We start from the raw sequence: 318 nt of genomic DNA, 5'->3' as shown, positions 1-318 counted from the left end.
TCACAAAGGCATTGCCAAGTTGGTACATGTTGAATTTTGTTTAACCAATGTCCAATGATGCACAATTACTTTGTCCACATTAACAGATGATGAAGTACTTATTTATAACATATAAATGAGCCATGCCATGAGAAAATCAACATAGTGGGTTTGCAACCAGCATGGATCCAGACCAGCCTGCACATCCACTCAGTCTGGTCAGGATCCATGCTGTTCACTAACAGTTTCTCTAATTGCAGTAGGCTTTAAAAGCGAACAGCATGGATCCTGACCAGACTGCGCGGATGCGCAGGCTGGTCTGGATCCATGCTGGTCGCA

This window comes from Mercenaria mercenaria, chromosome 1, assembly GCF_021730395.1.
Source record: "Mercenaria mercenaria strain notata chromosome 1, MADL_Memer_1, whole genome shotgun sequence".
NCBI classification, from domain to species: Eukaryota; Metazoa; Mollusca; class Bivalvia; order Venerida; family Veneridae; genus Mercenaria; species Mercenaria mercenaria.
The sequence above is the reverse complement of the archived record's forward strand: the minus strand, read 5'-3'. Positions refer to the sequence as shown.